This window comes from Protopterus annectens, chromosome 14.part0, assembly GCF_019279795.1.
Source record: "Protopterus annectens isolate FY-2018-M chromosome 14.part0, PAN1.0, whole genome shotgun sequence".
In the NCBI taxonomy this organism is placed as follows: domain Eukaryota; kingdom Metazoa; phylum Chordata; order Ceratodontiformes; family Protopteridae; genus Protopterus; species Protopterus annectens.
The window spans coordinates 593,889,506-593,906,058 of NC_056748.1; the positions used below are offsets into that span (position 1 = coordinate 593,889,506).

The 16,553-nt window shown below is 37.4% G+C and overlaps 1 protein-coding gene across 1 annotated transcript in view; it reads left to right on the forward strand.

Annotated features, from left to right (window-relative positions):
* The window catches only part of TCERG1L (transcription elongation regulator 1 like), a 2,969,407-nt gene that overhangs the window by 1,360,134 nt on the left and 1,592,720 nt on the right, over positions 1–16,553 (forward strand). The gene's annotated exons all lie outside the window — the stretch shown is intronic.

The following is a 16,553-nucleotide window of genomic DNA, read 5'->3' on the forward strand; positions in this document are numbered from 1 at the left end:
CTTCAACCTAGGCTTGAATAGCGTCTTGGTTCCCTGCAGGTTGGTGATGATGGCTGGATGCTCATATTACTTGTTATGAGTACTGGGGTATTATTATTGTTTGTACCTATCAGGACTGGGATATTACTACTATTTGTGCGCATTGCAATGGAAACCAGGAGAAACAAATGGACAGCACCAGAAAACAGCCAGGACAGAAAACACTACACTGTAACTAAAATTTTTATGCAAATGCAAACATATCTTCTGTAAAATTGTATAAACTATGGGACAAACAGTTCTAATACATGTGGGACAGGAAATAAATTAATGTATGACCATTGCTGCTCATCAGCATATAAAACCAGTTTCTGATCATGCATGCATCATGACATGCCAATAGTATTTTCTCTATCATATTCACTGCTTGTCAGCCCATTCTACCACTCTATGATCATCATACAGTGGAATGGGACAACATCAATAATTTTTCTATTACTATCTTGACTCATCAGCTTATAGTAGCACTCACAACCCAACATGCATTTAGACAGGGAAATACCAAGAATCCATCCATTATAATCACTGCTCATTAGCACCACCATTTCACTGTCATGGTTTAACTGTTCAAAACTTAAATTACCAAAATAAACTTTGTCGAAATGTGGCACCTATCCTCAGCAATCATTCATATGCAAAATGTGAAACTTCATTTGAAGAAAAGCACAGGACTTCACTTCATTTCACTCAAACAGCATCACATTCCTTAATGTTTATAATATTTATTTAAACATTAGGTGCATGCTGCACTTAGAGAATGACCTAGGGCTTACATAAACCAAAGGCAGTAAGAACATCATCTGTTAAAGTGCTTGAGAACTGTTATTGTGCATGTTTAGCAATGTGAAAATTTTTTTTTGTTTAATTTTACTGACGTTTTCAATACAAGAAGCAGTTGACCAAACAGGGTACACTGGGCCTTGTAGGGGCAGATGCTCTATCTTCAGCCCAAATGACCAATGTTTAATTAAAAGCTTTGTTGTCTCTGAGGGACTTCATGGTAAGAATGAGCTTGAGAGGTCAGCTCCTGCCCACTCATCCTGTGGGTGATGGAGGCTACCAGATCCTCAGCACTTATGACAATTAGAGGCGGCTGGTAATACTGTCCCTGCTATGGTGACATTGGCTCTCAGTGTACTGGAACAGGGACCTTCCTAATGAGGGAGAAAACAGCGAATGTGTGTGGAAACAACAGGTATCCTTCCCTTATCTGGCAACTTCTGCAAGTCTGCAGGCTGCACAGAAGTTGGCCAGTCTGACACCTGGTTAACAGACCTCTTCCCTACCATCAGTCTGCCATTGCTTGAGGAAAGGATGAGTGATCGTGTCTTCTCAGTAAGAGAAAATAGGTTATTTGACTCACCAGTGGGGACACTTGTTTCCTGCCTCCATCAACTGAATAGTCCAATTGCTTTCAGGAAAGAAGTAGAGCCATTGTAGAGGGATCATCATGGTTAGGAAGGGGTGGGTTAAAAAATATTATCTCAGACATGTAGGGCATGGACAATCCAGCATAGAGTAGATAAAGGGAAACTGACAAAATTATAGTCAAATAACATGAAAGAGACCAAAGTTCTGCTCAGTGACCATGATCTGCATGATCTGTGATTAACTCAAGATTTGGGCATGGAAGATAATCCAGGTAGTTGTGAGAGAGAAGCTGTCCTCAAAATGGATTGATGAAGAGTGAATGTTAATAATACAGTCTTCAATTATCTTGGAGGAACTCCTAATATGTACACACAAATACAGACATACTAAGATTCCAGTCATGTAGTCCCTTGCCTACTTGCCTGTAAAGCTATAGAATTCAACATGCGGTACTGATCTAATGTATAAATTTTGGTCGGTGAAGTTGGCTGATTATATAAATCTAGTACAGAATTAATATGGCAAATTGAATGTGATAGAATACACCTAAACAAAACTGTAATTGTTTGTTTCTTCATGAATGCTACCTGTTTATTTGTCAGTAATGCAAAGTTTCTTAGTAATTATTCATGTAACTATGTACTGTTGGAGCTTTTCTTCCCGGGCCTTCACTGAAAACGGGCTCCCCGAGTCCAGTGGACCTCCCCAGTCATCAAACTGGAATAAATATTGAGATGGATACATAAAGATGGATACATCCACCCCAACCCTGGCCCAAGCCCTACACCAACCCCCATCAACTACAATCTTAACCTTAAGGTCCCACTACCAACAGCAAATCCCTCCAAATCACTCTCAATAGCGCATCTCAACATACGTAGCATATGTAACAAAATACCATATATTCATGCCCTCTTGCATGTCCAACAATTTGATATTCTCTGTTTAACCGAAACGTGGCTTAAACCTTCAATAAAAGACACCGAAATTATCCCCCCCAGGCTACAGCATCATTAGATAAGATTGTTTAAATAAAAAAGGTGGAGGGGTTGCAATTATATATAAATCAGGACTAAAAATCAACAAAATAAACTATAATCTACCCTGTGATGGCATCATTGAAATAATTATTACCAAACTAATACTTAATTCCCATAAATCAGTTTATATCATCTGCTCCTACCTTCCCCCAGGAAAAAATCTGACTATATTAGAAGGCCTCCTGAATTGGCTTTCAACTAATCTCCCACAAGAAACAATTCTACTAGGAGACTTTAATATCAATTGGACTTTATGTAACAGCACTAATCCTTCCTCTCATATTAACCTCCATGGCTTCTCACAGGCTATAAACACTCCTACTAGAATAAACAAATATAATAAAAAAAAACCCATCTTAGACTGGATTCTTACAAATTGTCCACAACAAAAATATTCAATAGGAACCCTTCCAGATGACCTTAGTGACCACTCTCTCATATATATTATCAGAAATAAAACATGCTTTAACATTCCCTATATAATTAGGACCATCCGTAGCAAAAAACACTTTAACCAAGAACTCTTTCTAACTGAACTCTACCATTGTAACTGGTCTCCCTTAAAGTCTCTCCCTATAGATGAAGCTGTTAATTACTTTAATAGCACCTTCCTAGCAATCCTAGACCAACATTCCCCAACCCGTTCCATAAGAATGAAAAATAAACCAGCCCCTTGGCTCTCAAATCATACTAGGAAACTTATCCACAATAGAAACAAATCTTGGACTAAATGGCAGTCCACAAAGAACTCAACTGATCACCAAAACTTTAGACAACAAAGAAATATTACAAAAAAAAGCTATCCTACAAGACAAAAAGAACTTTTATATACAACTTCAGTAAACATCACTCAAACAACCACAAAAATTCTGGTCTACTATTAACTCACTTCCATCCCCAGGCAGAGTTGAATCACCCAACCCATTAGGCTCTAACCCAGACTGTCCAATTCAAACAGCCAATGCCTTCAACTCTTTCTTTACTACCACTATACTTAATTTAGCTAATCAGCAAAATCCAGATACATCTAACCTGCCCAAACCTAACTTCACTCCTCCTCCTTTTCACCTAGAACCAATACCTACCTCTTATATCTCCTCTCTACTTCAAAAACTAAAACCTAACACTCCCTCAGCTGACCAACTACCAGCCAAATACCTCAAAATAGGAGCCAAAGCCATTGCCTACCCAGTCTCTATATTAATCAATAGATCCTTAACAGAAGGCCTAATCCCATCAATTTGGAAAATCTCCTACATTATTCCTCTCCACAAAGGTGGAGACTCTACTGAATTCTCTAACTTCCGTCCCATTGCTCTACTCTCCCCACTAGCCAAAATTATGGAGAAATGTATCCATAAACAACTTATTACCCATCTACTTCAACATCAGCTCCTGGCTAACTGTCAGCATGGATTTCGGCCATTTCATAGTACCACCACAGCCTTACTATCCTTTACTAACTGCATCAACAATAATCGTAACAATAATATTTTATCCTCTGCTTTCTTCGTGGATCTATCTAAAGCCTTTGACATGGTTAATCATCAACTTCTCCTCTACATACTGAAGTCCCTCTCCTTCGAACATCCTACCATGAACTGGTTCACATCCTATCTGGACAACCGAAAACAAGCCGTTCTCTGGCAAAACCATCTTTCTGACCTTCTTCCTACCTCTCTAGGTGTCCCACAAGGCTCTATTTTAGGGCCACTATTGTTTTCCATCTTCATAAATGACCTTCATCTCTCCATTCTGCAGTGTATCTGTATCTAATATGCTGATGACTCCACTATCATTTGCTCTGCCTCATCTCAAACTGATCTTCATTCTCACACACAAAAAGCCTTCTCTACTATAGAAAAATGGTTCTCTAACCACTGTCTTCTCCTTAACCCTAAAAAAACTAAATTGCTGCTCTTCAACCCATCTCACCTATCACCCCCTCCCCATTTCACACTTAGATCTGAAGATGGTACCGTTATCGCTCCAGACCCCACTACCAAACTGCTAGGAATTACTATTGACAATCAACTAAAGTTTGTCTATCATATAAATTCTACAATTAAATCTACTAATAAAAAACTTGGTCCCCTCTACCGCATTAAACCCTTCCTGACACCAACAACTAGAACCACAATAGCCAGAACTCACTTAATCTCTACCCTGTTATATGCTTCCCCCATATACACAAATCTTTCCAAACATAATCTTAACAATCTGACTAGATCATACAATAATATTGCAAGATTTGCCACCAACTCTCCTTTTAGGACCCATCACTGTCAGAATCTAAAACAGCTAGGCTGGCTTGAATTACCACTACTATTACAATTTAATCAACTCACAATTGCCCACAACGCCCTTTACCAACCTAGTAACACCCCAATTCTCTTGACCCTTATAAGACCTTATAATAACCTGAAGAATCTGCGCTCTGCCAACAAAATGTTGATACACATTTCCTTCTCAAATAACTTAGCAGGCAAATCTCTATTTTCAAACACAGTGGGTAAAATATGGAATCAACTACCAAACGATCTGACTACCCTCTCCTCTCTCCCATTATTTAAAACCAAACTAAAACTCTTTCTCTCTAATCACTGGTTATGCTCTTGTAATAACCCAGACTAACTATCTTTACTTTTCTTTTCTTTTACAAAATACCTGATGCTAACATATTTCTACTCCCTACCTTATATCTTTACTACTTTCATTGATTATAACTAGTCCCTCCCTTTAGTCTCTACACTCCCTTCTCCTGTAATCATCAATCCTATTAACCTTTTCCTTCTGTCTTATTCCTATTTCTGTTAACTCAAGAACTTGTACTCTATACAATGTCACTGTCTAACTATGCTTTCCTTTCTTTATCGTAATATGTTGTTTTTGAAATGTTAAGTGCTTCAAATGTAATGTTCAAATGCTATGTAATGTTTTTCTATATTTTATTATGTTGTATAACTGGAGCTTTTCTCCCCGGGCCTCCACTGAAAATGGATATGTATCCAGTTGGACTAACCCGGTAAATAAATAAATAAATATATATATATATATATATATATATATATATATATATATATATATATATATATATATATATATATGATTAAATATTCTGTCTGTTAACAATTCTTTTGAGGTAATGCAATTTAAAAATAACATATGCCAAGTATGAAGTTGTTGAGAAACTCACAAATTCAGCAGGGGTTAAGTGAGCACCTAATATTTGACACAAGAATGATATGTATAGCACAAAATACATGCTTTAACATTTTCAGATGCAGTGACCCAGCTCTGTAGAGGGATAAAGCCCAGAGTACAACCTGTGTGTGTCCTATTTTCAATTAATGTCCCAAGCACTGATTAAGCTGCCACAGCGAAGAGAGGAGACAGAATGCCTGCAAATTTACCTCTGATGGGGGATATGCAGTGAATGTAAGGGGCAAATTCTCCAAGTTAGATACCCTAATAGAAATTAGAGAACGCATGTCATCCCTTGTCTTATAGACTGGAAAAGAGGATGATGTCACTCATGAAAATGAGTGGCATTTCTCAGAGCTGCCCATTATGTCCATATCATGGAATATTATGAGAATGTACATGGGAAACTTAGGCCCTAAAATCATTTTTTTGTCCATTATGGAATGGCATGGCAGTCGCAGTAGGCTTGAGTCTTACCTGATGGGAGGAAATAGACAAAAAGATTCTTACATAAGTGGAAACAAATGGAACTTTTGGGCTGTTGTGTTGAAGACATGATGACCAGAAGGATGCACACACCATGTGCAGAGAGAAGAAAAAAAATTTTAATGAATGTTGTAGGTCATCCTAACACCAATTTTATTTTGTCCAGATAAATAGAGGGATACATAAAGAAAGGTGCATGCGTATATACAAGTCAGAGACAAGGCTGCTTCCAAAAATGTGTGCCTGCGTCATACATATATGTGTGTATGTTCATGTGCGTGTATGTATGTGCATGTGTGTGCACGCGTGCGTGTGTGTGTGTGTGTGTGTATATATATATATATATATATATATATATATATATATATATATATATATATATATTTATACACACACACAAAAACACACATACATACAATGAAAGAAAAAGGGATTTACATATATTAATGTGAAAATAAATGTTGCTGCTAAAAAAGTACAATGCAAGTTATCATAACAGCAAATGCCTTACTTAATTTCTGTGTCTGCTGTTCTTACAAATGGTTTGCAAGGCAAGGCCTATCCAGCTGGTAACATATTTTTCCCCGGACAAAGATAATATTTCCCACCAATTACCAATCCGCTTCTTATATGCCATGCTATGACTGACTCCTAGGCTGCAGGGGGTGACAGTTAATTTTAGATTTCGGAGACAAACCCTGTGATTCATAAAGGTTACCAGTAAATGTACACTTTCTGTCTTCAAGAACATCCCTACCAGATTGCTTGTGCTGTCTCTCTACTCAGAAGGGTTACATTAAGTTTACAGTTATTGTACACTTAGTGAAAACCTTTATGAATCCCAGGGAAGGTTCCTCTCAAAAAATGATCTTCCGTGAAGTTATCTCAATGCCATCTAGCTTCCACAGCTAAATCATAGTAGCAGCATATATTTACAGGTGAATAGCTATCACAATCACTACTCACACACAATACTCTATTACATCTCAAACTGTATCATGCTATGCCAAAAGGCAACCTCACTGGCTATATAGCACTATATTAACAGGCATGAATTCACTGTAGGAAGCCAAGAAAAACACCAACCCCTCCTAACATTTGTGTGTGACCATTACTGCCATAGCCGTTTTCCTTTTACATACCTTTGATATAAGCAGGATACAGACGGTGTTATACTCGCTGTACATCTTTTGACATATTAGTGACATCATCATTCAGTTGCAACACAACACAAGTACAAAAGAGAGATGAATCTTATGTTTATAAATATAACCTAGTCATAGCAAATAAAACATTGAATGAAAAAACAAAGTTAACTAATAATTCAAGTTAAGAAATTAAGTCTACTAACAAGTAACTTATACAAATGTACTGCATTACATTCTTCACTTTTCCCTGCTGTCCTTAGACTTATTGTGAAGAAATGTCATCCAACATTACCTGTCTGTCTGCTATAGGAAACCTTCATCCAGTTTCCAGTAATGTTCCAAGCTGTAATACCTGAATGTGCATTTGAAGGGTCTGATTAGTGACTTACAAATCACATCAGGTGGCACTAATAAAAAAAAACAGATGAAAGCATGGTCTCCAACCCTTGTGGAAGACACGCGTATACCAACAGCAAAATAGCATACATCTTACAAGCCAGTATGAAAGGGTATTTACATATATAAAAGTACATACTTCTTCTGGGAAGTAAAACAGCAAAGCTGATCTGATTTTGTGATATTTTGGTCTTCGAAACATATATTTTAGTTCTCTCATTTTGCACATATGAAGTTCAAGTGACTTTTGAAACTAAGGATAAATCAATATTAGTTACATTTCTGAGGGTTATGTAGGAATTACATTTTTCATAAAAATGCATGCAGGTGGCTAAATAAAGCTACCTCCTTGTATGCCATCCAACTGACTCTCCAGACATCTGTTACTTTTCTAAATCTGCAATGTTAAATGCCATGGTGAGGGTGGAGGACTGAACATGACTAGCCCAGTAGTCTCCAACTAGAGTATTTATTTCATTCTGTGGAATAACGTGTATGTTCCTAGACATGCTGAGAAATAATAGTCCATGTATGAAGAAAACTGTAATAAGATTAAAAGATTAATGCTCTTACAGTGAAATTTCAAGAAAATTGAACTAAATTATATCTATATAAAATTACACTCAATAAGAAAAAGGTCTCTGCAAATTATCTTAGAAGCCAGAAACATATACAGCATAGTTAATATTTAGCAAAATCAGAATCGTGCAGCATAGTAAGTATTTAGCAAAATCAGAATCAGTTGTCAGCACACCCTTGAGTTATCAACCACAACAGTATTTATTTATTTAACATTTGTTTATCTCGGAAGTCTGACTGGGCCATAAGCCCATTTTCAGAGGACAGGGGAAAAAAACTCCACATACAGGTACACAGTAAGCAATATAATACTATACAGAGTAGAAAACTGAATACTATACAATAATGTTTGTCAAATTACATACAATAATGTTTGTCAAATTACATACATCTAACAAAGCTTTAAGGTTTTTCAGAAGTGAGACTGGCACAGTTTGTTTAACAGAGCAAGCATAACTTACAGAGTATGAAGAGTTTGGTGAAAGCAGAGAAAATGTTGAATGGAGAAACTCAGTAGAGAGGGAAGAGGTAAGGAGGCGAGTATAGGAGGGAGAGTCAGATGGTAAAGAATAGAATAAAGGAGCAATAGCAGTAGCAATAAAATATTTTAATGGTTAAGAGCATGTCTTTCACAAAAAGAATATATTCCTTCAGAACCATGATGCTAGCTGTTCTGTTGCCAAGCTGTTATATAACGTGATCTGCTCGATCATTTGACTACTGAGCTGACCACATAGAGCACTTAAAGGTACATAAATAAAAATATGTCAAATTAAAATACATAAGATAAAAATAAGTACACTGAAAACAGAGAATACTAAGTAACATTCCTCTATAAACACATTAAATTGAAAAATTAAAATGAAATGTGAAAAATATATATTTAAAACTGTAATCAAAATCACAATCTGGCAGTCTTCATTTTCAAATACCAAGAGTCACATTGTCATTGGTACCTGGTGGGAGAGAGGCAACTAGTTTCAGCTGCCATAAAAGTTCACTAACTTCTATCATCTCCTCCCAGGGACACCCTTCTCGATTCAAGGTTATTCTTTTGAAAATAACACCTTTTGAAATCAGTGCATTTAAGAGACTGCTTGTCAAGGCATCCTTAGCATATTTTCTTTGTACATCATATATGTGCTTAAGTACATGTTCCTTTACTGTCCTGTTCTTTCTATACAGAAGGCCAAACAAGAGTTGCATAAAGCTGCGAATATCACCATTAGATTTACAATTGCATTTAAACATAACTCATCCAAATTTAGTCCCGTCACCCTGTATAATGCAGATGCAGATGTTGCAACTATTATGTCTACATGCCTCCTTTTCTTTTTTCACAGGAAATAGTCACTCTAACAGGATTTGAATATTTGCCCTTCTTAAAGTGACTCTATGCTGTTGGTTTTGTAATATTAAATATTGATGGCAATTTTATGAGAGTTAAAATCCAGATTTCCTGATCATCACCTTGTACAACAGGTCCTGGGTCTGCCAAAGGCCCTTATCTTAACGGACTGTGTTTAGGAGCTGCCCAGAAACAAGATGATGATGAAACCACTTGAACAGACTGTCTTCAACATACAGAATCAGAAACTTTATTCAGAGATCCTCCACATTGCTCAAATCCTCAGCGTTTAATAAAGAGTAAGAGCAAAATGCCATATGATGGAGCATGACTTGTGCGGCTTGTATCAGTCATCTCATCTTCAGTCACTACTGAAATACTCACTGCCACAAGGATGGGGACACAAACCAACAATTAGATAGCTTCATCCTATGACTCAGATCTTACTTTTCTATTATATTTCAGTAGCTACTACTGCAGCTATCTTGCCAGTTTCCTGATCCCATAGCTGGCCTTAGGCATTGGCCAACTAGGCGGCCGCCACTTTAGCAAGGGCACTTTTCCAGTATTTATTTGGTGTAAGTAGATCAAGATGGGGGCACCAGGTGGTGTGGTAGGGGGCGCTGTGGAGTGCTTTTGCCTAGGGCAGTTGACCTAAGGCCGCTCCCCATTCTTTTCATTCTTTAACAAGACATCGACATACTTAAATGCTACTGTTGATATCTGCTGTTCCCACTTTCCATATGCTGAGTTTCATTTCAGGAAATTCACAAACAGCAGTGAAGATGGCAATAAATGTCATTTTGTTCCACTGATGGAAAACACAGACATTGGAACACAGATGTCACGTGATAAATTATATTGGACTGGCATAGGTTTTGCAATTACATGAGCTTTCAAACTGGCATAAGCTTACAATACTTAAATATCCAAACGTGGCTAGAAAGGTAAGTACATGATTTATTCCCATTTGGCTACAAAAAAAAAAGTGAGGAACACACATGCACATAATGTGGGGAAAAATGTGCAGCTCAGATAAACTGCGCCTCAGAGAGAGAGACACTCACTGAAACAGGAACATTTAGATTTATGCTTTAAATACTCGTTCAGTCTTCTTCTGAAGTTGGGAGACACTGCAGTGTTTTAATACTGTAGAAGCATATTCCAAGAAGCTGGGACCATTTTGTTTTTCAAATGCCGTCTCCCCACTATTATAATAAATAGAGGTCTGTAAAATGAGCGGGCATTTTCTGTTGTATATCTAAGTGAACATGCATTTTCTTCCTCTGGCAGTTAATGCATGTCATTATGGCAGTAAGACAGTAGACTGCTTTTTGTATTCTAGAAACTGAATCCCTCAGCCTTAATTTGTTTACTGTGTGACTCTGTACAAGTTTCTCAGACAGTACTGCTTGTGAACCTACAAATCTTGCCTACTGAATGCGTAAAAGTCATTTTTACATGCTAACATCTGTGAGTTGTTTGACAAGAATGAAGCAGTCCCTTCCAGCATTGTTACAGACACTTGACGGCTTTCAGTGGCTATTCAGTCTTGTAAGAATTCAAGTGTGTAGACTGAATATCATTCTCTTTTTTTGTCAGTGAAGTGAACAAAACAGTCTTTATAACCAACATCAACATTTCATTTTTAAGTTTTACAAGTGCGAACACTGATTTTTTTTTTGCAAAAATTATGAGAAACAACAAAAAAGAAACCTAGGCATGAATACACTTCCAGTTTGTATTCGGCAAATGTTTTTTTCTAGCAGATGCTCTTGTCAATGCATTTCTATAAAATACAGCATGCAGGTAAAAATGTGCATAGATTATTTCCAAATTTCCATATAATGCGTCCTCTTTTCTCAAAACAGAATTTCATTATTATTATTGTAGGCTATAGGGTTAAGTTTGCTTTTACAGGCTGCAACTTTTTCCTTTTATTTTGATACTGACATTACAGAAAACTTGGCACTTGCCACATTTGGCTTATGGAGACAGAAGCCTCAATGCTAGCTTGGAGCTGGACATAGAATTTGTCCATGAAAATTACAGCATGTGATGCAAAGGTCATCTTGGTGAGGAGGGCATTTGAATTTCATCATGTCATTAGTTAGTTAGAGATCTACCTCAGAGTAGTCTATGAAGGAGTGATTTGGAGGTATCTCTAGTCACGCAGCTTCAATAAATGTTACTACACAATGGTCAGATTTGATCAGTGATTTGATAGGTATAGTCTCAGAGTGTAGGACTGCTACATTTTTGAGAACCAGGTCTAATATTTTTGAGCCACTCATTGGAATTTGGTATATTTGGGCCAAGGTGTTGACATCAATGACATTCTGGAATGTCCTTGCATAATTTTTATAGTGGTGTTGGTTCTACAGTTAATGGATGGACAGTTGAAGTCACCTAAGAGGTACTGCATGGTTCTATGGTGAGAAATGTTAGTTTCTTAAGATATGTCTCATGATTTACTAATGTCATAAGAAGGGGTGTAAAGTAATTGGCTGCTGTGTTCTACTGGCTTTTGTTTATTATAAGAAGAATGTGGAGAAGTTATAGATTACTATCCTGCACTAAGTTTGGTGTGGAAATAGTTTCTTAGGAAGACAGATACGGCCGCAACAGCTACAGTGTCCGATTTGGCATTGGTTCTGAAGGCATGGTAAACATTAAAGCTCTGTACTGCAGGGCATGCTTTCATTGTTCAGAAACCATGTTTCAGTAACCACACATGCATCATTTTTTTCAAGGGATAAGAACAGAAATGTCTGTATGGAGTGTTTTGTTTTTCTTTTTTTTAGGCCTTTAGCACTGAGCAAGGGTATTTTATATAAAATGATAGTAGTTATAGGTTCATAGGTAGATACTAGGCTATCTGCCCTAGGGCATTTATAAGCCTAGCCAGAGTGTATTTGGCTTCTGCCTCCCTATTAGATTAGCCTACTGTGCCTCAGTAAAGTAGGTCACAAAAGGTACCCTTTTAATATTAGTTTACTGTGCCTCTGTCTAGCAGGGACACAGAAGAGATCCCAGGGGTGAATTTGCGATTTCCCATCCACGCATCCAGATTTTGCTTGAAGAGGGTGGAATGGCTGAAGGACCTTCATAGGGTAGTACTAAGCTAACTGCTCTTGCGAGCCATTGTCAGCCTAGCCAATTATCCCTTGTGAGACTCAAACCCTGTACCTTGTGTTTGTAAGGCAAACATCTTAACCATTAGGCCACTTCTGTTTTAATGCAGCTGGAACTAGTGATGCTACAAATGTGAGGTGGTTGCCTTTTCCATGCAAGGGACACAGTGTTTATAGAGTTTACCAGAAGTTTTGCTGGGTTTATAGATATATAGAAGGTGCTGATCGGAACTACGAAGAAACCGGGTTGGGGTAGAAGGGGATACTAAGGTAGAGAGTGATGGGCAGGCTAGTGGTTTGTTGAGTAGGGAGTGTGTCAGCTGCAGCTGGGCAAGTAGTAAGAGCTGAGGGAATTCTAGCCATTGAAGCTGTTTCAGGGCAAGGCAATGATGGGATATAGAAGGTTGGTTACTGATGAATCTGGCTATGTTATTGTAAGGTTGTTCTAGTTTGGAGAGAAGGTTTGACTGGAGGGCAGTTAGGATAGGGGAGGTATAGAGGAGCTGTGGAAGATGATAGTCTTGGGCAAGGGTGGGTTTGGAGTTGGGAGCAAGACATTTCTTATTTCTGTAAAGAAGACCCAGTTACCTGTTACTTTTTTGATACAGTGTTGAATATGGATGTCAAATTTGAGTTGGTCATCGATTATTGTACCCAGTAACTTAGTGTGAGGCTCAGGTTTGATGATTGTGTTATCTAGCGATGAAATAGTAAAGGTGGATTTAAGGTGGTGGAGAGTTTTGGGGAGAAATAATAGGAGCTTAGTTTTTTGGGGTTGAGTTTAAGTTGATACTCTGTGAGCCATGTTCCATAGATGAGAAGTAGTGATGGGTGATGGAAAGAAGTTTAGAGATGTTGGCACAAGAGATAAAAGTATAGTCATCGGCATACTGTATGAGGGAAGAGGTGTTGCAGAAGGAGTAAAGATGATTGGTGAAGATGTTGAATAGTAGGGGGCGAAGGATTGAGTCTTGAGGGACACCAGTTTGGATAGGTAGGAAAGGGGAGCAATCAGATTGCCATCTGACGGACTGGAGCCTATTTGGTATATAGCTTGAGAACCAGTAAATAGTAGAGGGGGAGAGATTAGCTTCAAATGAGAGAGAGTATCGAAAGCTTTAGAGTGGTCAAGAAAGAAGCAAGACACAAGGATGTTTCTGTCCCTGGCTTCAGTGAGTGAAGGATGGTTGGGCAGTGGAGGTGCTGTGGTGTGGCCTAAGGCCATGTTGAGTGGGGGTCAGAATATTTTCATTATAAGGTGAGATAAAAGATGATTTTGAATAGATGTTTGAGGAATTTGGATAGAGGAGATAGGATAGCAATGGGTCTGTAGTTAGAGGGATCTGTGGAGTTACCTCCTTTGTAAAGTGGAATGGTGTATAAAGATTTCCAGATGTCGGGGACAGTAGACTCTTACATAGACCTATTTATTAGGATAGAGACAGGATAGGCTATGGAATGAGCTAAGAGTAAGAAAGAGGGGAGGGAAGTTATCGGTAGAGAGAGAACCAGGTTTCAGTTTTAGTAAAAGTGAGTTGATGTAGGCTATGGAGATGGGGTTAAGAGAGAAAGGGGTTGTGTTACATGTGTGCAGACTGGTGTGAGGGTGGTTATTTCTTTGGGAGGGTTGGGTAAGTTTTTGAATAGATTAGATTAAGTAGGTATTAAGTAAGGTGGCAGTTTCTAAGGGAGAATTATTAAGGTAGGGGTTGGGGGTGGTAGGTTGACCTGGATTTAATATTTTATTGATGGTATGCCAGAATTTTTGGAGGGTAAGCCTTTTCGGAGAACTGGAGATTATAAAAGTAAGTTTTCTTGTCTTTACTTGCTGTTTTTGCTAGATTTCTTAGTTCTTTATATTTTTGTTGGAATGTTGCCAATTTAGTTTACATTTTCAGTTCTCTTTGTCCTTCTATATACTGTGTGTGAAAAGTTTTATTTTCAGAAAAAAATATAACAAAAATATGTAGCAGCAACATTCCTGAGATGTCTAAGTATGCAGCAATAGATAATGCTGAGCAAATAGAAATACATTTTTGTAACTCTGCAAGTATTCACTTAGTAACATATTAAGATGTGTAAAGCTTCACCTAAGTTGCTATTATATGGGAGGATCATCTGGGTAGGGATTTATTGCATGGTTTGCTAATATTCCCAGAATGTAGCCTGATTTGTGAAACAGTGTTATATGTAGGACAGCATAGGTGCTAGAAGCTTCAGTAACCATGAGCTGTATCAGTGAAGATTAAACAACATGGGAATGAAAAGGGTACAGTTTCCAGTCCAGGGCTCATGTAGTGAGCTGAAGTCTCAGATTCTCATCGGTATATCCAAGATTATTAGCACAAGGAAAGAAAGGAGACCATGCTAAAAGCTTAAGATCTACTACTTCTAGTAATATCCTAGCAACAGTATTTGATATAACATGAATATTAGGCATTACAAACACATTTTATTGATATTTTCCTTCCACACCTTTTTTTATTTAACATTAGATTTTAAAGCATTATTCTTATGTCCCATTTTATACAAAATACTAAACAGACCTAAAGGTGAATTTGCATATGGAACAAACTGATTATTAAACAGCAAGGGAAGTATTTAAATGAAAATGCAATGTGAGGTATTTTTAGGGAAATATTTCTGGGCTATTCGAATTAAGTTAAAAATCCCATATTCACTGGCATCAGAATTTAAAGAAATGTTCTTGTTATGTCTGCTTCAATTTTTTTTTTTTTTAAGACTTCCTGGAATCGGGAACAGACATTGAAACTGCTCTTTAGAAGTTAGATTTACTCACAGTTTACTGTACAGTGAGTAACAAGTACAATCTAAAGAAACAATGTAGTTCAAGCATGTAGAAAAGAGTCTAAGACAACTGTCAACAAACTCCTGCTTTATTTGCAATCAGAGCCTGATGGTACTTCATAATTACATATAATTCAGAATGGAAAGTGTGCCATCAGAATTCCCTTGAGAACTTTTAAACTGACATTTTCAAAACACTATCAAACAAGACTTTCTCAAAGGAAAAAAAAAAGGGACAGATGATAAGCACAACTGACCATCCCTACACACCAAGTGTTAGGATTGGTTAGAACAAGTGACTGCAAAACTCGGGGCATTTGGTTTGAATATACAAATGATTATCCTTTACATCAGCTAGATTGGATATAAATACATGCATTTGTATTCTGTTTTGGGGTGTGGAGAGTTCGTACTATTATATGGTGTATAATAACCTCCAGAGACATCATTACTTGGAAAAGTGGTTATAAAAATAAAAATAAATGCATAGATTGACATTTGGCAAAACAGTAGTATGTGAAGAAATAAATCTAGTCATGATCTCTACTGATATAGGATTGCTTTTCCCCTAAGTTAGATCCTTGAAGGAGGCGACATTGGTTATATCTGCTGAAGCTTAGAAGAGAATACTCTGTTTCAAGTATTGTGCTTTATTTTGTCTTAAGCTTTTACAGGCTGCATGAAGGTAATGTCAGCACTGGATTTACATGGTTAACAAAATAAATAAAAGATGGTCAGGGTTACATGTGGAGCAATGCCTCCAACATCTGAAATGTTCAATTAAAAGAGCCTTGGAGCATGAGGTTGCTTGTCTGGCAAAGCATACTTATGGAGAAAAAAATAAGATCTTTTATTTAGAGATTAAAACAAATGTCTTAAAAGAATGCACTAACATGTTAAGTGCTTTGAGTTATGAAATAATCAATTCATTTAAGTGAAGGGCAAAGGTTATAGAGAGATTATGGTCATTTAAATCAGCTTTAAGTCTAAGTGCCTGGAC